Source organism: Schistocerca piceifrons, chromosome X (assembly GCF_021461385.2).
Source record: "Schistocerca piceifrons isolate TAMUIC-IGC-003096 chromosome X, iqSchPice1.1, whole genome shotgun sequence".
In the NCBI taxonomy this organism is placed as follows: domain Eukaryota; kingdom Metazoa; phylum Arthropoda; class Insecta; order Orthoptera; family Acrididae; genus Schistocerca; species Schistocerca piceifrons.
In genome coordinates, this window is record NC_060149.1 from 691,037,945 (window position 1) to 691,064,728 (window position 26,784).

Here is a 26,784-nt window from a genome sequence, read left to right on the forward strand (position 1 = left end):
CGTCACCTGGAAAGAGAGTCGAGATATAACACATTCATGAAATTCCAGACAGTATGTGGAAGTTTCAAATAGGAAAATTAAGAAGGAAGAACAATGTTCGTACAAAAGGGTTAGACTGAATGTCATGGCAACCTGGTTATTAGTAGTATACTGTCAACAACAGACGAAAAGATCAGCGTTAGAAGTGCAGTTATCAGCTTCTGCTGTTGCCTCGTGACCCTGATCAGAATGAATTACCCTGCGTTAGCGAAGAAAGAATATATGTGTACATGCAATAAACACCAGCGCCATAGCGCTCATGACAGCAGCGATGGTGATTTTCTAGCTCCAGGTACGAATACACAGTGTTAGCTCCTATTGTTGTTAAGAATTACTCTGCAAGACAAGAAAAAATGTGGAAGTCATCGGCAATACATAACATTTATGGAAAACACAAGTAATAGTGATTATTAATTTCAGAGGTCTAATCGATATCAATGCCATAGACTGGGTATTCTGTTATACTTTTAGTTGCAATGCTTCATGGCAAGGAACCAAATCAATGGCGTTTGGTGCATTTATGGCATTTTTCTTGCAAGGCTTTTTCAACTGAGTTCGCATTTCTAAGCAGAACTGAAATAATGCTATGTCAAAATACAAGGGCTACAGTGTCCAGTAGAGCCTTACAGCTCCTCAGTGCTCACTCGTGTTTGCTTTATAGACATGGCAGCAGGTAAAGTCGCGAAAGAAATACCGACTGTACGTGTTAACTAAGCAGGAGCTCACAAATCACTGCATAAATTAGGCCCATATTTTGAGGCTGCTGCAGATATCTGTAGTAATAGCTACTGCAGATATCTGCCTTGTATCTGCGGATATCCACTACAGTAAGTATTTTAAGCAATACGAATTCGTCTATTTGCGTTATATGAAATATAAATTTATTATAATTATTAGTTTGGTTGTGAGTAACGATTATTGCCCGCTTGGGATGTAGTGCCACTATGCTGGTTTGAATGTCCTGAAAAGATTAAGTACACTGATGATATCTGCAAGGGCTAAAGATGGCAACAGGACCTTCTTCTTTTCTGCACAATTACACAGGCATTCTGTTTGCATCGTGCTAGCCTTCAGTCAGAGTCATTCCTGTTCCGTTTGCAGTAACAGAGGTCACTTATGCAGTCACCAAAAGTCAACACAAAGCTATCTGAAGGCTGTTCTAGGACATTCTATCCATTGGAATCTTCAGTAGTCTGAATACTGTTTGTATATCACATGCAATGCAAATAAAGTTCAGTGTAAAATCAGTAAAAATATCACAGGTCCTCTTAAATAAATTGTACACAATCCAACCCTTATTACATTGATAAGTGTAAACACATTAATATGATTCAAAATTACGATAATTAGTGTATATTCGATTGATGAACAATATGAGTAACTTTAAACAGTATGCAAAGTATGGCGACAACTTGTAACATGACTTCGCTTGACTTCCACACACTGCGGACATGTTCTGCACAAAACTTTTAAGTTTTCCGAGGGACTCTATTTGATACAGTGGGGTACAAATACACACCAGATGTATAGCAGAATCCGTAGCATAGTAGACTGATAATCTGCTGCAGTTTATGGATCGCTGGATCAAGTCTCACCCTAATCATACTTTTTGTTTTCGATAAATACCTATCTCTCGCAATTGCAAAATTTATTATCATTTTCATGAATAATGCACGTCTTCTTGTTTTTAATTACATATCAGACACGAAATTCCTGTTTTCATTTCAAATATAATTCCTAATTGTCGATATAAAGGTTGCTTAAACTGAGAAAACATAACAATTTAATTTTTAGAACATTGTTTCATACCACTGATGTACTCTCACACAAACCAGAGTGATAAGTATCGTAGAAACATCAAGATAAGTGCATCGAGCACACTATAAAAATGCTACATTTTTACATTTTCCACTGTACCATTACGATACGAACCCATCAGAACTGATCTGGAGCCAAGTTAAGGAATCTGTCGCGAGAAATAACAAGACTGTTAGCTGTCAGGCGTACTGGAACAAAAGGCCAGTTCCCACTATGGCTGCGACGCATCAAAAACCGCGCGGCAGAGCGTTGGTTGCCATGGAACTGCCGACAGCGGCGCGGCACAGCCGGCTCTGCGTCGCGGTTTGCCCATATCGAACCACTGCCGCTGCCGCGTGCCGCGCTGCAGGTCCACGCCGTCAACAGAACGTGCTGACGTGACAAGTACAGAACCATTGGCTACACAAACTTTCGCTGAAGTGCTGGTGCAGCGCTGCAGCACCTTTGAAATACTTAGCATCTGATTTCGAGGATACTATTAGGTGAAAAAATTCGATTCTTCTGCATCTTACAGCCTGATATCTTCGCTCGATACTTGCTGTATCAATTTTAAGTGAACTACTACACCACATTTTATTGAAATGTGCAAAGGTAAAAACGCATTGTGTAGACATTGCGTATAGTTCGTTTTAGGTAATATACTGTTGCATATTAAATTTAGCCAGCATATCGAAATTGTTTCTAAAGTTGAGAGCAGAACGATAGCTGTCACCATTCTCGTGATATTGGATGACATGTCGGTGGACAGACCACGCATTGGCTGTGCGCGGGTCTCGATGCGACCGATACTTCGCTGTGCTCGTCGTAAATCATTTGTAATCAAATTTCATAAACGATTCAAGAAATCGAATCGTGTTTTCTTTTTTTTAAATTATGGAAGAGTCACGTATTTTGCCGCATAATAAGTAAATATGCAAAATCTATTTATCTATCGAGATGTGAAAGTAATTACAGGTTTTCACAATGCATCGATGAACTTTTATGAACAGTATTTAATAGCATTTGAAATGAGAATTACAGTGAAACGGAACACATTAATATTTACAATACCCTACATAGCCCTACAGAAGTTCAATCGAAACTAATTTGCTGGAATGTCACAAGATGTAAGTTGCTAAGTATCTGCAAATATTGATTATTTCATTTTGTAAATAACAGACGCTTTTTTCTTACTGCAATGTGTGTTACTTGTTACCTTAAGACATCTTCGATGGAGTCTAGAATAACTCAATTTCGTTTTAATATGCGATATCAGTAGATTATAAAAGAGTTCAGGTCTTATTTTTTATGTAAATAAGTGATTATTTACAGTTAATCGAGTTTTTGGTTGACATCTGCGTTTCCTATCATCTGCCCACATGCTGGAGGTCGCACTAAAACATACCTTGCAGAACATAAGCACATTTTCACATTCCTACTTTTTCTTCAGAATTTTCATGCTCATTACGCTAATTGGTGTGGAGCTTTATTATTCTACTGTCACTAGCTGTAGACATTTTGCCGAAAACTATGATTTAAAGTCGTAACTACAGTGCGTTCACTTTTGGCTCTTCCTATTTGGTTTGTTTATGTACATGTTGCCAACCTAACGAATTATATGCTGAAAATTAATGTCTGTTCATTTCTGTTCTCCTTATAGCTGTATGTGTGTAGCTTAGTCAGTGCGAATTGTAGAAAGTTCAATGTGAAAGCAATAGCTGTCAGAGAGTGGTTGAAAGTTTTTGTGTTCGGCTGATTTCAGTTTTGGCTTAAATGTTCCGTGGAGGGGTTCATGTAGGGTAAACTCACTGCTTAGAGTAATAAATGAAATGGTGGAATAACACTCCAACAAACGATTATTCTCAGAATGTTATCATCCAACCCCTTTGTCCTCACTTTTACATCAACCTCTCCACTAGACATTTAAACCAAAAGTCGAATCAGCTGAACACGAAAACTTTCAACCACTCTCTGACAGCTACTAGATTCACAGTCAACATTCTACAATTCGCCCTGACTAACTACACACACACACACACACACACACACACACACGCACGCACACACACACACACACACACACACACACACACACACACAAAGAGAGAGAGAGAGAGAGAGAGAGAGAGAACACAAATGAACAGACTTTAGTTTTCAGACTTTATTTTTCAGCATATACTTCGTTAGGTTGGCAAGATGTACATAAACAAACCAAAGAAGAAGAGACATAAATTGAACACACGGTAGTTACGACTTTAAATCAGTTTTGGTAAAATAACCGCAGCTAGTGACACAAGAACAACAGTGGTCCACACGAATAAGCGGAAAAAAACATTGAAATTGTGAAGAAAAAAGTTTGTAACGTGGAACTGTGGTTATGTCACGTAAGTGAAGTAGTGTGACTTACAGCCTGCGACCAGATGGGAGGAAACGCAGATGCCAACCAAAAACTCGATTAACTGTAAGTAATCACTTATTCATGTGAAAAAAAGACGTGAACTGTTTTATAACCTACAAATATCGCAAAGATTCCACTGGAAATGCCTTAAAGTAAACGCATCTGGAACAAATAAAATACCGTACATCACAGGAAGAAAAAGACGTTTGTTATTTACGATACGAATATTTCTGTGCCTGCTGCTGGTGATGGCCGCTTAAACAAACTTGTAATTAATTATTTCGTTTCGCCTTAAGATATTTTACTTATTTGCATTTAGAATACTTTATAATTATATGTAATAACACCAGATTTGCAATTATTCTTTCCAGCATCGCGGAAATAGTCTTTACAGGTGGTATATATAGCCTCTGATAAGTCGATTTCTTTTACCGAAAGATTTTACATCCCTGATCGAATCTATGTTTCAATACACTTCGGCATAAAGTACCAACTATAATATTCTATGAATCATCTTCAATATTATAAAAGTGTCACTGTTCCCAGTCTTGAAAGTACTTATGAAGGATCAGTCATAGTAATTGGTTTCACAGTTACTACCAATGGACGATTCGATATTTAGTTGCAAAATGCCCTATTTACTTCCTGATTAACCCGCTTTCCCGACACAAACCGTAATTAAAAATAGTTTCATACGATGTTAGTGCATCCTTTAATAGTCTGAGAATGGTCACATGATATTTGAAGTCAGCGGAAAAGCCTCCACTGTACAAAAAACTAGTGACAGCATATGCAGAACTGTATTACGATACATTTGCCACGATGACTTCTACACAGTTTGAGAACTGCCAGTCCATTCGAAAGTCATGGATAATACGTGACGAGTCACTGGTTGTTGGTTCATGAAGGAATACATGTTCTTTTGAAAATGCCACAAATGACAGAATAGCCAACTCTATCATTTGTTGACAGTCGCCATAAGAAAACTGGATTCAAGTTGTAATTTTTCCCTAACATAAGGCTGTTTGCAGTGAGTAATAGGGATAAATACACAAATACATTATAAGTGATATGTGCTACAGGCTATATTAAACAAATATCGTGGCTGTAAATAAGCAACTGAATTACCTAATCAAAGGTAAAGCCTTGGTCTCTCTATCCGTCTCTACAATTTAGTTTCCATTACCAAACTGATCATTTCTTGATGCGTCAGAATATGTCCTGTCAACTAATCCCCTCTTTTAGAAAAGTTGTGCCATAATTTTCTTTTCCTCTTCAGTTTAATTCAGTACCTCTTCTTTAGTTATATGATCTATATATCTGATCTTCAGCATTCTTGTTTAGCACCACATTCTGAAAGTGTCCATTGACAGAACTGGTCATCGTCCACGTTTCACTTGCGAACAAGACTACACTCCACACAAATACCTTTATAAAATACTACCCAAGTATTTAAATTTGTATTCAGTATCAACAAATTTCCTTTTCCAGAAATGCTTTTCTTGCTATTGGCAGTCTGATTTTATATCCTCTCTACTTCTGCCTTCTCAATTACTGCTTCCCTTTCAAGTAAGTGAAGTCTTACAACTCCAGTTTGGGTTCTGTACAAGTTGTAGATAATCTTGTGTCTCTGTGTTTTTTCGCTGATATCTCCAGAGGTTCAAAGAGTGTCTTTCATTTAAGATTTTCAAAACCTTTCTCTAAACATACACTCCTGGAAATTGAAATAAGAACGCCGTGAATTCATTGTCCCAGGAAGGGGAAACTTTATTGACACATTCCTGGGGTCAGATACATCACATGATCACACTGACAGAACCACAGGCACATAGACACAGGCAACAGAGCATGCACAATGTCGGCACTAGTACAGTGTATATCCACCTTTCACAGCAATGCAGGCTGCTATTCTCCCATGGAGACGATCGTAGAGATGCTGGATATAGTCCTGTGGAACGGCTTGCCATGCCATTTCCACCTGGCGCCTCAGTTGGACCAGCGTTCGTGCTGGACGTGCAGACCGCGTGAGACGACGCTTCATCCAGTCCCAAACATGCTCAATGGGGGACAGATCCGGAGATCTTGCTGGCCAGGGTAGTTGACTTACACCTTCTAGAGCACGTTGGGTGGCACGGGATACATGCGGACGCGCATTGTCCTGTTGGAACAGCAAGTTCCCTTGCCGGTCTAGGAATGGTAGAACGATGGGTTCGATGACGGTTTGGATGTACCGTGCACTATTCAGTGTTCCCTCGACGATCACCAGTGGTGTACGGCCAGTGTAGGAGATCGCTCCCCACACCATGATGCCGGGTGTTGGCCCTGTGTGCCTCGGTCGTATGCAGTCCTGATTGTGGCGCTCACCTGCACGGCGCCAAACACGCATTCGACCATCACTGGCACCAAGGCAGAAGCGACTCTCATCGCTGAAGACGACACGTCTCCATTCGTCCCTCCATTCACGCCTGTCGCGACACCACTGGAGGCGGGCTGCACGATGTTGGGGCGTGAGCGGAAGACGGCCTAACGGTGTACGGGACCGTAGCCCAGCTTCATGGAGACGGTTGCGAATGGTCCTCGCCGATACCCCAGGAGCAACAGTGTCCCTAATTTGCTGGGAAGTGGCGGTGCGGTCCCCTATGGCACTGCGTAGGATCCTACGGTCTTGGCGTGCATCCGTGCGTCGCTGCGGTCCGGTCCCAGGTCGACGGGCACGTGCACCTTCCGCCGACCACTGGCGACAACATCGATGTACTGTGGAGACCTCACGCCCCACGTGTTGAGCAATTCGGCGGTACGTCCACCCGGCCTCCCGCATGCCCACTATACGCCCTCGCTCAAAGTCCGTCAACTGCACATACGGTTCACGTCCACGCTGTCGCGGCATGCTACCAGTGTTAAAGACTGCGATGGAGCTCCGTATGCCACGGAAAACTGGCTGACACCGACGGCGGCGGTGCACAAATGCTGCGCAGCTAGCGCCATTCGACGGCCAACACCACGGTTCCTGGTGTGTCCGCTGTGCCGTGCGTGTGATCATTGCTTGTACAGCCCTCTCGCAGTGTCCGGAGCAAGTATGGTGGGTCTGACACACCGGTGTCAATGTGTTCTTTTTTCCATTTCCAGGAGTGTACAAATACTATAAATACAAGTTTTCCTTTCTTCAGTCTGTCTACTAACTTAAGTGGTAGGGTCAGTATTACCTTGCGTGTTCAGACATTTCACAGGAATCTAACATTGTCCTCATATTACTTTGTATAGTTCCTTCCCCCTCTCCTTTCTGCATATTCCTTCCACCTTCTAGACTTCTCTTCTTTGCATAGTTTTGGCTTGCCAAATGACTTATGGCAACCGCTTTCTTATTTAGTTTCGGCAGCTATGTTTTCCAGGCGCAGAACTGCAGTTGGTATTTTGGACTCTGTCAGCGTCATTTTTTAGACATCTCGATTCCCTATGGCCTACTTTCTTTGCTTCATTTTTATATTTTCCATGTTGTCAACTCAATTCTATATACCGTGTTAGATCTAAGGATTTCTACTGCACCTTTTTTCCCATTTACATCCTCTGCTGCCTTCACAACTTCTTCTCTCACAGATATCCATTCGAATTCTATTTCAGTCAGTCGTTACCTAATGGTTCCTTCACGACTCCTGAAAAAGTAGTTCGCCAAAGAAAACGACTCAACGCTTCTCCTAAGCAGAACAACTCTCGGAAGCGACAACGACTAGAAGAACTGAAAACTTCCAACCGTTATGCGGCTGTTGCGACAGAAGATACTACGGATGCTCCAGAACGTATGGACTAGACGACTGCCGTCAATCTAGAAGCAGCTAAAGAGGGGACAGATGGCTCTGGCCGGAACTCACTATGCAAAGTCCCGCCTGTTACTATTTACCACACCAAGAACTACATGGAACTCAACAAGGCGAATATTGACGGCAGTCTTAAGGCCATCTACCAACGAAGATCAAATATCACTTTGACTCCTATGAAGATTAACGACGGGCCATCAATTTGTTTGTGTCGAATGACATCCACTTTTTTACACATCAGGCCGCAGAGGACAACGACCTCAAAGTGGTTGTAAAACGTCTACCTGCCGAAGTTACGGAGAAAGAACTGAAAGATGCACTGATAGAGAAGGGTTTCCCGACAATCAACGTCCACCAGTTTAAAAATCGAGACGACAACACCAAGGAATTACGAACTCAAGCTGCTTAATGCGTCACGTTGCCATCCCAAAAGGAAAACTACAAGATTTACATCAAATACCTTCTATATACTGTTTTGCTAATTGGGGAGCAAAATAACTGATGATGGTCGAAGTAGAGAGGATATAAAATGTAGACTGCAATGTCAAGGAAAGCGTTTCAGAAGAAGAGAAATTTGTTAACATCGAGTATTGATTTAAGTGTTAGGAAGTCGTTTCTGAAAGCATTTGTATGGAGTGTAGCCATGTATGGAAGTGAAACGTGGACGATAAATAGTTTAGACAAGAAGAGAATAGAAGCTTTCGAAATGTGGTGCTACAGAAGAATGCTGAAGATTAGATAAGTAGATCACATAACTAATGAGGAGGTAGTGAATAGGATTAGGGAGAAGAGGAGTTTGTGGCACAACTTGACCAGAAGAAGGGATCGGTTGGTAGGACATGTTCTGAGGCATCAAGGGATCACCATTTTAGTACTGTAGGGCAGCGTGGAGGGTAAAAATCGTAGAGGGAGACCAAGAGATGAATACTTTAAGCAGATTCAGAAGGATGTATGCTGCAGTAGGTACTGGGAGATGAAGAAGCTTGCACAGGATAGAATAGCATGGAGAGCTGCATCAAACCTGTCTCAGGACTGAAGACCACAAGAACAACATACTAAAGTCGTTATTGAAACCTACAAGAGACAAGAAGGACCTGTTCAATGTCGCCACTGCCAGCGATTCGAACATACAGCTAATTATTGCAGCTTGCCTGCTCGCTGCGTTCGATGTGGAGGGCAACACAGATCTTCATTCAGCATGTACTCTTCCCAGAGGGGCTCCACCGAAATGTGCGAACTGTGAAAAGAACCATCGTGCCACATGGCGTGGCTGAGGAACTTCTCTGGAAATATAGACAACGGTCTTCGCCTCAGCCCTCTCAACGGAGGACTCTTGTAGTACGGAACTCCAGCCTGACGACACACCCGCCGCCACACTGTCAGCAAACATCACAAGAACAGCCAGCGACGCCACGGCAGCCAGTACCACAGCTTCCTCCTGACGCACGCCCACCACGACAGCTTCGCCAGCATTATTCATACGCCCACGCAGCACCACCACGACGGCCGGAACCGGAAACCTACGTCTCACTAGCGCCAGAGCTCTCTGATGTCGCCAAACTTCTCACCACAGTGCAGCAACAACTAGTGGAGATACTTTCTGTAATCGAAAGTGTACTGAAGGCCTTTGGAAAACCTTAAGATGGATCGCCCTGGGACCACGAGAGACGTGAAAATCTGTATATGGAACGCCAACGGACTGAAATACAAGAAAACAGAATTTACTGAATTTTTACAACGTCACAAAATCAACATCGCACTTGTATCGGAGACGCACCTTCGTCCAATAACTGAGCTCAGATTCCGTAACATGTACGTCTCTAGAACTGGCAGACAAGGCCGACGAGGTGGAGGGACAGCAGTTCTATTTAAAAGGGAACTGCGTCATCATCATGAAACACTACCACACCTCCAACATCTGGAGGCAACAGCAGTAACGGTTCGATCGGCGGCAGGCAACACCACTTTCATCGCGGCGTACAACAGCCCCGGTAATCAACTGGTGCCAGCTTTCCCCGCCCCCCAGTTCACAAACTCTGAACTGGGGTCAATTTCGGACACATATTGACAACAATATCCGCCCGACGCAGGACGTTACAACACCGGAGGCCATCGACATTGCCGTACAAACTTTGACGGAGAAGATAAAGGTAGCCAAACGGAGGGCAACTACTCACACGTTCTACCCTGTAGTAGCTTTCGACGAGTTCCCGCCTCTACTTCAAGAACTGAAGACACAGAGAAACAGGAGCAGGCGACGTTGACTTCGCTATAGAAACCCGATCGATAGACAAGACACACATGTCTTAACACAAGAACTGCGCAGGAGAGTGGCCGAGTGGTGACAACAGGTCTGGGAAAATAAGATGGATGAATTCTTACTTCGAACCAATAACGAATGGCAGTTAGTCAAGAACATACGACACCAGCGGCCACCTAAACGAGCCATCAGAGGACCAGATGGCCTCCTCTATGACGAACTCGCCCAGGCAGAGCTGTATGATACGACTTACCAAGAACTGATGTCTACACCAGTCTGATGTCTACCGCCCACAACTCACTACACCAGCAGAGATCCGTAAAATTACCCGGAAGACTCGGAATAACGCGCCAGGCAACGACTTCATAAGTCGCCCAAGAAGCCAACTGTACTCCTTACCCTAATTTTCAACAGCTGCAGGGATATTTTCCTACGGCATGGAAGACGGTTCGAATAGTTCCAATCCCAAAGCCAGGTAAAGACCTAGCAGAACCCAGCAGTTACCGGCCAATTAGCCTCTTGCCGACCCTTGGCAAGGTGCTCGAGAGGGTGCTGTTGAAGAGGCTCCTTGACATGCTTACAGCGCATGATGTTATACGACCCAAACAATTCGGTTTCAAGGACAAGTTATCTGCCGAACTTCAACTTCTACGGATCACCGAACGGATGCAAGGAGGATACAACAAGCAGCACTTCACAATTGGTGTATTCCTTGACATCGAAAAAGCATACGATAAGGTGTGGCGGCCCAACCTTACCGTCAAACTACATCGCAATGTGGATTGTTACATTGGACTCATAGACAACTTTCTGCAGTACAGGAAACTGTATGTCCGTGTCGACGATAAAAACTCCAAAATGAAACTGATCTCCGCAGGAACTCCGCAGGGCTTTGTCATTTCGCCTCTGCTTTTCAACTTGTATATAAATGACATCCCAACAGTCCCCCTTGTTACGGCGAGTTTTTATGCGGACGATACGGCCTTTCTGACGACTGGACGACACTTGGACCAGCTAATCGCTAGGATGCAACGGCAACTTGATGTAATGGAACGCTGGGCGCTGAAAAATAAGATAACGATCAACCCGACGAAGACGGCAGCCGTTATGTTCACACGGAGGAAACCAATTCTCAACGGCAGACTCCAAATTGCTGATCAATTTATCCCATGGTCGCCGGGAGTGAAGTACCTCGGTGTCTAACTTGACAAAACATTGCTCTTTACGCGGCATATTGACAAGAAGAGGGCAGCCCAGAAGATGGCCAGGTCATTGATTCCGTTCGTGAAGAGTGGGGATCTCAACTCTCAGACTAAACTCCAATTGATAAGGCAACGGTGGAACCCACAATTTTATATGGCTTCACCTCGTGGGGAACTACGTACGTCTCAAACTACAACAAACTCCAAGCGCTACAAAACTTTTGCTACCGATGGATCACAGGAGCTCCATGGTGGACACGAAACGTCGACATCCGCACCGCACTCCACGAGACCACAATACAGGTGAAGGTCCATGACAAGGCTCTACGGGTTTTTGGCAAAATCGATGCCAAGTTCGACAATTAGATTCGGTAGGAACGGTAAACCCTGCAAGATGGCACAAGTATCGAGTACAAAAGTCAATAACGTTTCACCCCCCGATAGGCGATCTGTCAGAACACGAGGAAGCAGTCACACATAACAGCCTAGACACATCTCGCCATCCACAGGAGATAGCCATCACCAAAGACAGCAGGCTAAAGGACCCATTGAGTGTCCAAGCCTAACTGAATGTGTAATAAATACAGTGTTTTCCTTTCGCACACTACAGAGTATATATATATATATTAAGCAACCCTATTGCTGGGCGAACTCTACAGGCCGCTTCTGAAACCATCACCGCTCGCCCGCCGCCGCCCGGCAAAAACAATGAAGCTTTCTCTTTTCATTGGTGTAAAGCTTGTTCATTTTGGATTTGTACTTGAATCATACGAATTTTCGTAAATGGGTCCATCATTTAGAAAAACCCTGCATAATAGTAATGGGGCACTGGGCTTCAATAATAGGGATAGGAAGAGAAGGAAAAGTAGTAGGTGTATATGGACTTGAGGAAAGGAATGAAAGAGTAAGCCGCCGGGTAAAATTGTCCACAGAGCATAATTTAATCATAGCTAACACATGGTTTAAGAATCATGAGAGAAGATTGTATATGTGGAAGAGACTTGGAGACACAGGAAGGTTTCATGTTTATTCTATAATGGTTAGACAGAGATTTAAGAACCAGGATTTAAATTGTAAGAAATTTCCAGGGGCAGATGTGGACTCTGACCACAATTTATTAGTTATGAACGAGAGATTAAAACCGAAGAAACTGAAAAAGGCAGGAATTTAGGGAGATAAGACATGTATCTCCCCCCCCCCCCCCCCCCCCCCCCATGAACCATAGACCTTGCCGTTGGTGGGGAGGCTTGCGTGCCTCAGCGATACAGATAGCCGTACCGTAGGTGCAACCACAATGGAGGGGTATCTGTTGAGAGGCCAGACAAATGTGTGGTTCCTGAAGAGGGGCAGCAGCCTTTTCAGTAGTTGCAGGGGCAACAGTCTGGATGATTGACTGATCTGGCCTTGTAAAACTAACCAAAACGGCCTTGCTGTGCTGGTACTGCGAACGGCTGAAAGCAAGGGGAAACTATGGCCGTAATTTTTCCCGAGGGCATGCAGCTTTAATGTATGGATAAATGATGATGGCATCCTCTTGGGTAAAATATTCCGGAGGTAAAATAGTCCGCCATTCGGATCTCCAGGCGGGGACTACTCAAGAGGATGTCGTTATCAGGAGAAAGAAAACTGGCGTTCTACGGATCGGAGCGTGGAATGTCAGATCCTTTAATCGGACAGGTAGGTTAGAAAATTTAAAAAGGGAAATGGATAGGTTAAAGTTAGATATAGTGGGAATTAGTGAAGTTCGGTGGCAGGAGGAACAAGACTTTTGGTCACGTGAATACAGGGTTATAAATACAAAATCAAATAGGGGTAATGCAGGAGTAAATTTAATAATGAATAAAACAATAGGAATGCAGGTAAGCTACTACAAACAGCACAGCGAACACATTGTTGTGGCCAAGATAGACACGAAGCCCACGCCTACGACAGTAGTACAAGTCTACATGCCAACTAGCTCTGCAGATGATGAAGAAATTAAAGAAATGTATGATGAAATAAAAGAAGTTATTCAGATAGTGAAGGGAGACGAAAATTTAATAGTCACAGGTGATTGGAATTCGATAGCAGGAAAAGCAAGAGAAGGAAACATAGTAGGTGAATATGGAATGGGGGTAATGAATGAAAGAGGAAGCCGCCGGGTAGATTTTGCACAGAGCATAACTTAATCATACCTAACACCTGGTCCAAGAATCATGAAAGAAGGTTGTAGACATGGAAGAAGCCTGGAGATACTGGAAGGGTTCAGATAGATTATATGATGGTAAGACATTTCCAGGGGTAGATGTGGACTCTAACCACAATCTGTTGGTTATGAACTGTACATTTAAACTGAAGGAACTGCAAAAAGGTGGGAATTTAAGGAGATGGGACGTGGATAAACTGAAAGAACCAGAGGTTGTACAGAGTTTCAGGGAGAGCATAAGGGAACAATTGACAAGAATGGGGGAAAGAAATACAGTAGATGAAGAATGGGTAGCTTTGAGGGATGAAGTAGTGAAGGCCGCAGAGGATCAAGTAGGTAAAAAGACGAGGGCTAGTAGAAATCCTTGGGTGACAGAAGAAATATCGAATTTAATTGATGAAAGGAGAAAATATAAAAATGCAGTAAATGAAGCAGGCAAGAACGAATACAAACGTCTCAAAACTGAGATCGACAGGAAGTGCAAAATGGCTAAGCAGGCCTGGCTAGAGGACAAATGTAAGGATGTAGAGGCTTATCTCACTAGGGGTAAGATAGATACTGCCTACAGGAAAATTAAAGAGTCCTTTGGAGAAAGGAGAACCACTTGCATGAATATCAAGAGCTCAGATGGAAACTCAGTTCTAAGCAAAGAAGGGAAAGCAGAAAGGTGGAAGGAGTATATAGAGGGTCTATACAAGGGAAATGTACTTGAGGGCAATGTTATAGAAATGGAAGAGGATGTAGACGAAGATGAAATGGGAGATATGATACTGCGTGAAGAGTTTGATAGGGCACTGAAAGACCTAAGGCCAAACAAGGCCCCGGGAGTACAACATTCCATTAGAACTACTGACAGCCTTGAGAGAGCCAGTCCAGACAAAACTCTACCATCTGGTGAGCAAAATGTATGAGACAGGCGAAATACCCTCAGATTTCAAGAGGAATATAATGATTCCATTCCCAAAGAAAGCAACCGTTGACAGATGTGAAAATTACCGAACTATCGGTTTAATAAGTCACGGCTGCAAAATACTAACGCGAATTCTTTACAGACGAATGGAAAAACTGGTAGAAGCTGACCTTGGGGAAGATCAGTTTGGATTCCGTAGAAATATTGGAACACGTGAGGCAATACTGACCCTACGACTTATTTTAGAAGCTAGATTAAGAAAAGGCAAACCTACGTTTCTAGCATTTGTAGACTTAGAGAAAGCTTTTGACAATGTTGACTGGAATACTCTCTTTCAAATTCTGAAGGTGGCAGGGGTAAAATACAGGGAGCGAAGGGCTATTTACAATTTGTACAGAAACCAGATGGCAGTTATAAGAGTTGAGGGGCATGAAAGGAAAGCAGTGGTTGGGAAGGGAGTGAGACAGGGTTGTAGCCTCATCCCGATGTTGTTCAATCTGTATATTGAACAAGCAGTAAAGGAAACAAAAGAAAAATTCGGAGTAGGTGTTAAAATCCATGGAGGAGAAATAAAAGCTTTAAGGTTCGCCGATGACATTGTAATTCTGTCAAAGACAGCAAAGGACTTGGAAGAGCAGCTGAACGGCATGGACAGTGTCTTGAAAGGAGGATATAAGATGAACATCAGGAAAAGCAAAACGAGGATAATGGAATGTAGTCGAATTAAGTCGGGTGACGCTGCGGGAATTAGATTAGGAAATGAGACACTTCAAGTAGTAAAGGAGTTTTGCTATTTGGGGAGCAGAATGACTGATGACGGTCGAAGTAGAGAGGATATAAAATGTAGACTGGCAATGGCAAGGAAAGCGTTTCTGAAAAAGAGAAATTTGTTAACATCGAGTATAGATTTAAGTGTCAGGAAGTCGTTTCTGAAAGTATACGTATGGAGTGTAGCCATGTATGGAAGTGAAACATGGATGATAACTAGTTTGGACAAGAAGAGAATAGAAACTTTCGAAATTTGGTGCTACAGAAGAATGCTGAAGATTAGATGGGCAGATCACATAACTAATGAGGAGGTAGTGAATAGGATTAGGGAGAAGAGGAGTTTGTGGCACAACTTGACTAGAAGAAGGGATCGGTTGGTGGGACATGTTCTGAGGCATCAAGGGATCACCAATTTAGTATTGGACGGCAGCGTGGAGGGTAAAAATTGTAGAGGGAGACCAAGGGATGAATACAGTAAGCCGATTCAGAAGGATGTAGGCTGCAGTACGTACTTGGAGATGAAGAAGCTTGCACAGGATAGAGTAGCGTGGAGAGCTTCATCAAACCAGTCTCAGGACTGAAGACCACAACAACAACAAGACACGTATAAACTGAAAAAGGTTGTAGAGGGTTTCAGAGAGAGCATTAGGGAACGATTGACAAGAACAGGGGAAAGCAATAGAGTAGGAGAAGAATAGATTTGAGAGATAAAATAGTGAAGGCAACAGAAAATCAAGTAAGTAAAAAGACGGGGGCTAGGGGAAATCCTTGGGTGACGGAAGAGATACTGAATTTAATCGATGAAACGAGAAAATATGAAATGCAACAAATGAAGCAGGCTAAAAGAAATACAAACATCTAAAAAATGAGATCGACACGAAGTGCAAAATGACTAAGCAGGAATGGCTAGATGGCAAATGTAGAGATATAGAAGCATGTATCACTATGGGTTATACGCAGGGTGAGCCACTAACTATTGCCACCTAAAATAATTCCGAAAGTATGATAGAAGCTGAAAAGTTTGTAGGACAATGTTACATGGAACGACGGGGGCCATAATATGACGTGGGTGTTTTGTCGCTATGTGAGGTCGCGTCAGAGATATGAAGGTCAACTTTGTTTTTTTTTTTTTTAATTGGATGCTATAATTTGGTACTTATTTTCTGATAGTAGCTATCGAGACGAATCCAATGATGTATAACAGTAAGGTCAACGACGGTCAAAAAGCTGGCATGAACGTCCATTTACAGAAGGTGTTCGACGTGATGACCATTGGTATCAATGCACTGCTGCAATCTTCTTATCATGGATTGAGTGGTATTGCTTATTACTTCGGAACTTATCGAAGAACATGCTCTGACAATTCTCTCTCGTATACCGTGCAAATACTAAATATTCGCCGAATACGGCGTATCCATCTAATGTGCCATTGACATGTAAACACCATTCAACGGTTTCGCGATACAACAATAACGGGTACGGTAAGACTAGTATCGCCGAATCTAGCGAATGTGAATGATGTATTCCTTCGAAGAACAAGTGGTTATGCTTCTCACTTCGGAGAATGCCAACGAAATTCAGTGCGATCTAGAGACTTGTACGCTGAAAGATATCCTCGGCGTACTCACCCTACACGTCGTACATTTAAATATGTATATGATAAACTGAGAACAACTGGATCTTTAACCCATCGGAAACATATCCGGCAAAGGAAAGTTACCAACAGGAAACGGAAATTAGCACTCTTGCCACTGTGGTTCGAGATCCTTGAGTTACTTCGAATCAAATCGCAAGGGAATCTGGCATGAGCCAGAGTAGTGTTGTTCGTGTTCTGCATCGCCATAAATATCATCCTTACCGCATCAGTCACCACCAAAAATTAACTTGTACGGATTGTATGCGTCGCACTGAATTCTGTCAATGGGCTCATCTTCAGATTCAGAGGGATGACACATTTATTAATTTGATTTTATTTACTGACGAGGCTACATTCGCGAACCATGGAAATGTTAATCTGCATAACATGCATTATTGGGGAACTGAAAATCCATCTTGGCTGCGGCAAGTTGCACACCAAAAACCGTGATCGGTGAATGTATGGTGTGGGATTCTGGAGGACAGAATTATAGGCCCCTATTTCATCGAAGGAAATCTTAATGGTAGGAAGTACAACACATTCCTGCACGAAACATTAGGTCTGTTATTGGAAGAAATACCTTTAGGAACAAGGGACGAATGGTTCAAATGGCTCTGAGCCCTATAGGACTTAACTTCTGAGGTCATCAGTCCCCTAGAACTTAGAACTACTTATACCTAACTAACCGAAGGACATCACACACTCCCATGCCCGAAGCACGATTCGAACCTGCGACCGTAACGGTCGCGCGGTTCCAGACTGTAACGCCTAGAACCGCTCGGCCACCACAGCCGGCAACAAGGAACAGAATGTGATATCAACACGATGGGTGTCTGCACATTTTTCGCTGATGGCTAGAAATGAGTTGCAGAGACAATTCCCAAATCGTTGGATTGGACACGGAGGAGATATGTCGTGGCCGGCTCGTTCGCCAACCTTGATGCCTCTGGATTTTTTCTTGTGAGGATTCAAAAAGACATCGTTTATAAAGATGTTCCAACTACACCTGCAAATATGCGAGAGAGAATTGTCTGTCAGAGTATGTGCTTCGATAAGTCCCGAAGTGATAAGGAATACCACTCAATCCATGATAAGAAGATTGTAGCACTGCATTGATACCAATGGTCATCACTTCGAACAGCTTCTGTAAATAGACGTTCATGCCACCTTTGTGGCCTTTGTTGGCCTTCAATGACCCTACTGTTACACATCATTGGATTCGTCTAGATAGTCGCTATCAGAAAATAAGTACCAAACTATAGCATCCCATTTGAAAAAACAAAATTGACCTTCATATCTCTGAAGCAAGCCCACCTGGCAACAAAAAACCAACGTCATATTACGCCCCCTGTTGTCCCATGCAACTTATGTCCCACAAACTTTGCAGCTCCCATCATACTTTCGAATTTATTCTTGGTGGCAATAGTTAGTGACTCACGCTGTAGATACGGCCTACAAGAAAATTAAAGAGACCTTTGGAGAAAAGAGAACCACCTGTATGAATATCAACAGCTCAGATGGAAAACCAGTTCTAAGCCAAGAAGGGAAGGCAGAAAGGTGGAAAGAGTATTAGAGGGTCTATACAAGGGAGATGTACTTGAGGGCAATATTATGGAATTAGAAGAGGACGCAGATGAAGTTGAGAAGCGAAATGTGATACTGCGTGAAGAATTTGACAAAGTACTGAAAGAATTACGTCAAAACAAGGCCCCGGGCATAGACAACATTCCGTTAGAGCTACTGATAGCCATGGGAGAGCTGACCATGACAAAACTCTTACTTCTGGTGGGAAAGATGTACGAGACATGCGAAATGCCCTCAGACTTCAAGAAGAATATATTAATAATACCAATTCCAAAGAAAGTTGGTGCTGACAGGTGTGAAAATTACTGAAGTATCAGTTTAATACGTAACAGCTGCAAAATACTAACTCAAATCCTTTACAGAAGAATGGAGAGACTGGAAGAAGCCGACCTCAGGGAGGATCAGTTTGGATTCCGGAGAAATGTAGGAACACACGAGGCAATACTGACACTACAACGACTCGTAGAAGATAGTTTAAGTAAAGACAAACCTACGTTTTTAGCATTTGTAGACTTAGAGAAAGCTTTTCGCAATGTTGACTGGAACACTCTCTTTCAAATTATAAAGGTGGTGCGTGTAAAATACAGGGAGCTATTTACAATTTGTACAAAAACTAGATGCCAGTTATAATAGTCGAGGGAAGCAGTGGTTGAGAAGGGAGTGAGACAGGGTTATTCAATGTGTATATGTTATTCAATCTGTATATTGAGCAAGCAGTAAAGGAAACAAAAGAAAAATTTGGAGCAGGAATTAAGGTCCAGAGGGAAGAAATAAAAACCTTGAGGTTTGCTGATGACATTGAAATTCTGTCGGAGATGGCAAAGGACTTGGAAGAGCAGTGGAACAGAATGGGCAGTGTCTTGAAAAGAGAATATAAGATGAACATCAATAAAAGCAAAATGAGGATAATGGAATGTAATCGAATTAAATCAGGTGATGCTGAGAGAATTAGATTAGCAGATGAGGCTCTTAAAGTAGTAAATGAGTTTTGCTATTTGAGAAACAAAATAACAGATGGTGGTCGAAGCACGGAGGACATAAAACGTAGACTGGTAATGGCAAGAAAAGCAAATTTGTTAACATCGAGTATAGATTTAAGTATAAGGAAGTATTTGTATGGAGTATAGCCAGGTATTGAAGTGAAACATGGACAACAACACTTCGGACAAGAAGAGAATAGAAACTCCTGAAATGTGGTGCTACTGAAGAATGCTGAAGCTTAGATGGGTAGATCATGTAACTAATGAGGAGATGTTGAATAGAATTGGGGAGAAGAGAAATTTGTGGTACAACCTGACTAAAAGAAGGGATTGGTTGGTATGACACAGTCTGAGGCATCAATGAATCACCAATTTAGTACTGGAGGGAAGTGTGGGGGGTAAATATCGTGGAAGGAAACCAAGTGATGAACACAGTGAGCAGATTCAGAAGAATGTATGTTGCTGTAGTTACTCGGAGATGAAGAGGCTTGCACAGGATTGAGTAACATGGAGAGCTGCATCAAGCCAGTCTTTGAACTGAAGACCACAACAACAACAATCCACTTCAGTAGTTGCTTACTACTCAGTCTTCATTTTCAGGTACTTTAGCCAATGTGTTGCTGCTGTAGTAATTCTATGTCTCTCACCTTCTTTACCATTAAGGTGTAGTTGCCACAGTAAATTCCAGTGACAACACTTTTTCCCAATTTTTCCTTCCAAGATGTCTTCTATAAAGCAGCTCTGTCAAATTAAGAGTACAATTACTTATGAATAATAGCCACCTGCACTGCTATGTAAGTTGTTTATATTTTATCTCATTCACAATGAGCCCATTTCAGCAAATTGCCATCGTCAGGTGCTCTGTAAAAATTAGATAAGCAATGGTCTTAATGTAATGATTTTGTAACTATGATCTGAAAATTAATAATATATCATTAGGTGTTTTACCTTACACATAACATCGTTGCCGTCATGTCCTGTCTCTTTTGGAATTATTACTTTCTCCCAGGTGTAGAGTGGAGATATATATCAGATGTTACTTGTTTTCCATATATGCTACTTTTCTGACTGTTGGATGACAGTGGGTCAGCAACATTACATTGAATGCAGTTTCTGTCAGTCCAGGATAATTTTGGGTTCTTCTCCATTTGTATTGCTTCCTACTTTTTTCATTTAGTGTTTTCTCAGATACCACCCTTCGCAACCACAGTGAAGGAGGGATCCTAGCAGCAGATCCTTCCACCACCATGACCAAAAAGGTCAACAGCTTTCTTAAAAACCGGCCCTTGGAACAATATCACCTAATATTGGCAGTACTCCAACTGATAAAGTAGTATTATTGTTTAACATATGTAAACAAACAGCCTGTAATTTTCTGTTAATCCAGGAGACTCACAGAGGCCGAAACAATCCAAGACCAACAATAAATGGAATGAATCTCATCATGGAAAGATCAAATATAACAGATATCAAACAGAACAGCCAGAAAATATGGAAATTATTGAAGAGCTTCAACAATGACTCAGCCACTGCTCCTCCTGATCTCTCAAAGATAAAGCCAGACAAATTGCCCATCAGTTATTTCTGAATGGTATGACAAAAGGAAGATCTAAAACAAGTCTCAACTCCCAAGACATGCTGATGACAAAGACTACCTTGGCACTCCTTTCACCTTAAAGGAACTGGATATAGTATTTAAGTATATGAAGAACAATAAAGCTACAGAACAATATGATATATGAACACAAAAATTTAAAATGTTCAGACCTGCAACAAAACAGTGAATATTAAATCTTAAGAGCAACTGTGTTTTAAAATTGCAAATTTCTGAGATTTCACCAAAGCTAAATCAGTAGTGCTTCTAAAACCCAGGAAAAAGCCAACAGAACCACAAAGCATATGCAGACAAAGGCTCATATAACAGCAGTCAAGTTTTCGTCCAGGAAGATCTTGTTGTTCACAGATCCTTAATTTAATCCAACACATTGAGGATGGTTATGAAAGAGATCAAGTCACAGGTGTGGCTTTCATTGACCTCACAGAAGCTTAGGATACAGTCAACCACAAAAAGCTGGTTAGAAATGTGTATTAAGCTGCAAAGGAGTATCGCTTAGCACAGTTCATCCAATATTTGCACCAAAATGGGAGATACATTGTCACACTGCAAAATAAGGAAAGTCGATGCAGGATTCAGAGAAATTGCCTCCCCACGGAAGTGTGTTGTCCTTGCTGTTGTGCATCTACACACGTCAAGCCAATGAGCCATGGAACTAGAGCATTTATTTATGCTGATGATACAGTAATTGCTGCACAAGGCAAAACCTATGAGGAGGTGTGGAGAAAGCTTACTAGAGTTCTCAAGGAGCTGGCCCAGTGCTATGAAGCAAATCATCTGAAGCCAAACCCTGGAAAAACACACAGTGCGAGGTCAACCTCCAGAAATGGAGTTTCAGCAGTCATGATGAAATTTGCAAGTGTGGTGACTTGCAGGAACAACAACATCTGCTAATCTGTAGGAACCTTCCAGATACCTGTACCATTGGTGAACTTGTTGCAGCTAACAAAACAGCAGTCAAAACCACCGAATACTTTGCACTGCACAGAATATGAGGCGAATTATCTTGCTGTTTGTTTCTTTGTTCTATTTTCCTGTCTTTCTTTCATAAATTCTAGTTGTAGACAAAAATCCTTGTATTTTTATTGTTATTACTTTCTCTCTTTACTCTATTGAATTATGTGCAAAATGAATTCTGTGCACATAATTAATCTCTGTATGACACTACTGCTCTAGCAGTATTGTAATAATTTCATGTTCTGGACAACTAAAATAAACAAACTTTCTTTGCCGCATGGCATGCTTGCAAAGTGACTATGTGCCATTCAGTCCTGCAAAGCTGAGTTTTCCATGTGTCCCACTTTATGAACTCGTTTATGTTAGATGGCTCTAGTGTTGGATCCATCTTTCATCTCCATATCGACATTCCCACAGCTACAGTTGGTAATGGAATAGCAAGACCTCTCGTCTTTTTGTTACATTGAACTGCATAGATTTGCTGCTGTTACACAGCATAATATTCAAGAAGACACAATGCTATCAACATCATATCAGCTCTCTTTCTGTCTCTAGGGTGCCACACAGGAAACAAAAAACGAGGTACCAACTGGTCAAATTCTAGACGTTGACAAAGAATATATTTTAAGTATAAACAGTTTGACAAAAAGGTCTGTTTTCCTCAAACATAAAACATGGAATGAAAATAGTCATCTGCGAGCATCATAACCAGTAATATCAACACTGTTTACAATGTGTGCTATTTGGCATGACATGATGAGCAGCTCATAAATGGATGTACTGATAGATCCACAGTTTTATTTTTCACAAAGTGTTTTAAGCTCTTCCAACAGACATGCTTTTCTAAATCCCTGTCATCATAGTTTCAGTGAATAGAGACTTGAGATGCTGCAGGTCAGGAACATTACTTGACATTTCTGATGCACTGGAAGAAAATAGTGTACACATTATATGGGAATCTGTTAACTGAATGATGGGAAACGAATTATTTAACATAACTAGTAGTCCAAATGTCTGTCACCTTGATCATACCAGAGTGAGGAGTGGGTCATCAATGTGCCGGTAATAATAACTTCAGAGAAGGATGAGACAGAAGCCACATGCATATTTCCTTTTTGATATTAACATGAATTTATGTCAATATACAGACCAAGTTATGTTCAAAGGTAATCCTCCTAGTTGTACTATGATCCGCTTAAAGTTTTCCTGTTGTACTGGCTGCCAAATGTGTTATTAAAAAGAAAGGCGCTAACCACATAGACCAGTACTAGCAGCCCTTATTCAGTGATGGGACAGATAACAGGAATTATGTTTTATGTCTGATGATTTATTGGTCCAAGACTCTGTTTCATACATTGTTTGTACATGTCATATAGGACAGTGGTAAACCTAGTTAGTTTACAGTACAGTAGACATTTTGACTACATTGTTGACATAATAAAATGCATAATAATGTAGGTTGGTGTACTACATTGCTTCTACATATGATAATAGCAGCTATTAAGTGAGATGATGTGATAAGCACAATGTAAACTATATTATGAATTGACAGTTAGTGAAATTTGGTAAATGATGTTTACTTATTATGATGTTCCATAAACTCAGACAAAGAACAGAAGCAATGGTCAAGCAAGAACTGTTTTCACTTTATTTTAAATGCATTTAGTGTTGGTGTGCATTTTAAGTAAGAAGGCATATGGTTATATAACATAGCTCCTCTTTTGCATAAGTTTGTATTTACTGTGTTCCTGTGTAGGTTCATCTTCTGTCTAGTTTCATATGTGTGTATATTATAGTCATCTTTGAAGAGATTTTCCTTTTTTAAGATGCTCTCTTTTGTGAAAATTAGTATTTCGTATACAGGGTGTTACAAAAAGGTACGGCCAAACTTTCAGGAAACATTCCTCACACACAAATTAAGAAAAGATGTTATGTGGACATGTGTCCGGAAACGCTTAATTTCCATGTTAGAACTCATTTTAGTTTCGTCAGTATGTACTGTACTTCCTCGATTCACCACCAGTTGGCCCAATTGAAGGAAGGTAAAGTTAACTTCGGTGTTTGTGTCGACATGCGACTCATTGCTCTACAGTAGTAGCATCAAGCACATCAGTACTTAGCATCAACAGGTTAGTGTTCATCACGAACGTGGTTTTGCAGTCAGTGCAATGTTTACAAATGCGGAGTTGGCAGATGCCAATTTGATGTATGGATTAGCACAGGGCAATAGCCGTGGCGCGGTATGTTTGTATCGAGACAGATTTCCAGAATGAAGGTGACCCGACAAGAAGACGTTCGAAGCAATTGATCGGCGTCTTAGGGAGCACGGAACATGACTCGTGACTGGGAAAGACCTAGAACGACGAGGACACCTGCAATGGACGAGGCAATTCTTCGTGCAGTTTACAATAACACTAATGTCAGCGTCAGAGAAGTTGCTGCTGTACAAGGTAACGTTGACTACGTCACTGTATGGAGAGTGCTATGGGAGAATCAGTTGTTTCTGTAGCATGTACAGTGTGTGCAGGCACTATCAGCAATTGATTGGCCTCCACGGGTACACTTCTGCGAATGGCTCATCCAACAATGTGTCAATCCTCATTTCAGCGCAAATTTTCTCTTTACGGATGAGGCTTCATTCCAACATGATTAAATTGTAAATTTTCACAATCAACATGTGTGGGCTGATGAGAATCCGCACGCTATTGTGCAATCACGTCATCAACACAGATTTTCTGTGAACGTTTGGGCAGGCATTGTTGGTGATGTCTTGATTGGGTCCCATGTTCTTCCACCTACGCTCAATGGAGCACGTTATCATGATTTCATATGGGATACTCTACCTTTGCTGCTAGAACATGTGCCTTTACAAGTACGACACAACATGTGGTTCATGCACGATGGAGCTCCTGCACATTTCAGTCGAAGTGTTCGTACGCTTCTCAACAAGAGATTCTGTGACCGATGGATTGGTAGAGGTGGACCAACTCCATGGCCTCCACGCTCTCCTGACTTCAAACCTCTTGACTTTCATTTATGGGGGCATTTGAAACCTCTTGTCTGCGCAACCCTGGTAACAAATGTAGAGACTCTTCGTGCTCGTATTGTGGACGGTTGTGATACAATACACCGTTCTCCAGGGCTGCGTCAGCACATCAGGGATTCCATGCAATGGAGGGTGGATGCATGTATCCTCGCTAACGGAAGACATTTTGAACATTTCCTGTAACAAAGTGTTTGAAGTCATGCTGGTACGTTCTGTTGCTGTGTGTTTCCATTCCATGATTAATGTGATTTGAAGAGATGTAATAAAATGAGCTCTAACATGGAAAGTAAGTGTTTCCAGACACATGTCCACATAACATATTTTCTTTCTTTGTGTGTAAGGAATGTTTCCTGAAAGTTTGGCCGTACCTTTTTGTAACACCCTGTATATACGAGAAAGGCAGTGGCAATATTTTCAGAGTTTTAAAAAGGGGTCTACAGGAATACTTAGATGTAACTTTTATAAATCAGTGGATGCCACAGAGCCCAACCATATTTAGGCAGGCCCTGTGACAGTTTCCACACCTCTGACTCTATCAGACTTTATAACTGTAGCAACTGTTTGCATGTTGGGTAAATGGCAGTTTTCTTGAAAGTGATGATTTCATTCTGATTGTCTGAATATCAAAAACTTATTACAGTAGATGCAGCACGTAATATACTAACTTAAATTTAAGACGAATATGAGCCAGCTTTGATGTGATTGAGGACAGTTTTATTTATTGATACTTTTTTAACACAATAACTTATGAGATGTTGTGATCAATGTGGAAACAAGTTCTAACAGTACATAAAGAAAAATAATTTTCTGGAAATGTAGGTTACAGTGGTTATCAGTTTTATTAACAGTGAGTCTAGAATTTTCTAATTTGTGAAATTAGAGCCAAATTTCAGTCTCCTAACTGTTTATAATTCCTGTACATTAATATACACAATGAAAAATGTTAAATATCGATTGTGAACATTTACGGCAGTAACTAGGCCTTAAAATAATTACTGATATGCATACAATAGCATATTGGGACCAAATACTAACACGTGTGATTATTTGTCTGCCCCCCGGACAAAACTGTGGTCAACAAACACAAAATTTGATGGTTTGTGTCCTATCCTTATCACATTTTTGTTGCATTTCTGTATACTGCTCACTATGATTTTGCCATCATGAAGAAGAACACATACATAATTTTAATATCTCTTAAGAAACGCAAACTCTACCCAGAAATTCTAGTGGTCATTGGCAGTCTTGCTCTATAACCTTGAATGAATCTGGAAACTAAGAACAGAACAGAGAACTGTGCAGCACCTAACAGATTCCAAGAAACCGTCTAATTGTAAATGGATAATATATTATACTTAAGCTAGTCACAATGCTACTTTCTTTGGAGGTGGACAAACTTGTTTCTAGATCTGTTGGAAACTTTCTGCTAGAGATGACAACTCTGTAGATCTTACTAACCGAAGCTATGTTGGTATAAATGAGTTATATGTGCACATCATTCTGCATCTAAGTTAAATTTTACAAAAATTATGTTCAGCCACTGGAAAATGAAAAAATTATTTATATATAAAGATGGTATCTGTTCTTTCAGACAA

The 26,784-nt window shown here is 41.5% G+C and overlaps 1 protein-coding gene across 1 annotated transcript in view; it reads right to left on the bottom strand.

Annotated features, from left to right (window-relative positions):
- LOC124722620 overlaps nucleotides 1–26,784 on the bottom strand; it is a 237,750-nt gene that overhangs the window by 156,193 nt on the left and 54,773 nt on the right. The gene's annotated exons all lie outside the window — the stretch shown is intronic.